This window comes from Schistocerca gregaria, chromosome 3 (assembly GCF_023897955.1).
Source record: "Schistocerca gregaria isolate iqSchGreg1 chromosome 3, iqSchGreg1.2, whole genome shotgun sequence".
NCBI lineage: Eukaryota > Metazoa > Arthropoda > Insecta > Orthoptera > Acrididae > Schistocerca > Schistocerca gregaria.
The window spans coordinates 737502443-737503505 of record NC_064922.1 but is presented as its reverse complement, the minus strand read 5'-3'; the positions used below and the strand labels follow the sequence as shown (position 1 = coordinate 737503505).

The window sequence follows — 1063 nt, the reverse complement described above, 5'->3', positions numbered from 1 at the left end:
GATGCTCATAGATCGTTGGTTTGCAAAAATTACGTACACACACATACAAGTAAACTGTCCATGAAATTAAATATAAGTGATGCTTTTTGTCGTTCCAGAAGCTACGGAAACGCACCTGTTGACTACTATTTTGACTATCTTTAGTATTAAATTAAAAACACACTGATATCAAATGCAATACAGCAGCAATTAACCCATTATTACCGCGATAGAAAGCAAGTGTTTCGAAGTACAGCCGCCACGGAGCGGGGGGGGGGGAAGTAAACTAGCGCAACAAAGTACAACCAAGTTTTACTATTTGTCGCTAGACAAAAGTTGCGTCTTTTAAGTTGCGACCCTGATTTCACCCGTGTAACTGCAGTGGCGACAGTTCGGTTGTGTGTGTCTTTCGACCCCGGCGTTTACACCATCGAGTTTTATCGATTGTAAGTCGATTGTCGCTGTATGGTTCTTCCGGTACAGGTCCATGTGTTTGTAACACGTTGTTCAATACTAGGACGGAGCGAAGGCTGTTGGAGGAATTTATTTTGTGCGTATTAATTGTTTTTTGTATTCGTAGTTGCTCTTGTTAGTGCGCGTGAAGCAATAATGTTTTCCTATAATGATTATTGTGTATTTTCCTTATTTCAGGTGACTGAAAATGGCGAAGTCAAAGAATCACACGAATCATAATCAAAGTAAGCAGTTATTGTGTTAAGGAAGCGTTTTAGCATATTGTTGTTATAAAACTGAGCATCGTGGAAACATTTTTTGTTATTAACTGCGTATTTTATTCATGATTAGCAGTGTGTCGTTTGGAATAGTAGTGTTGTTCTCCCGCACCACACGTTTTCTTCTTGTATAGCAATATATTGTGGGGAACTGTAGTGTCTTCCTCCTGATCACTAAAGCCAAATTGAATTGGTTTGTATTTGCGTTGAAGTATGCTTTTCTCACACGTCTGTCCGAGCGAGCTAGATTGTAGGTAAAAGTACAGATTCGTGTTCTAATGGACGCAGGCTTCTTTACGTATAGACTTATTCAGTCTCCTAGACTAATAATTCACTCTATTTATTAAAGATAA

The 1063-nt window shown here is 38.9% G+C and overlaps 1 long non-coding RNA gene across 1 annotated transcript; it reads left to right on the top strand.

Moving 5' to 3' along the window:
• Positions 1-388: 388 nt before the first annotated feature.
• Positions 389-680, top strand: LOC126355250 (uncharacterized). The gene is made up of 2 exons (XR_007565496.1): positions 389-529; positions 631-680. It is a non-coding gene; the product is annotated as an uncharacterized LOC126355250 (long non-coding RNA).
• Positions 681-1063: the final 383 nt, after the last annotated feature.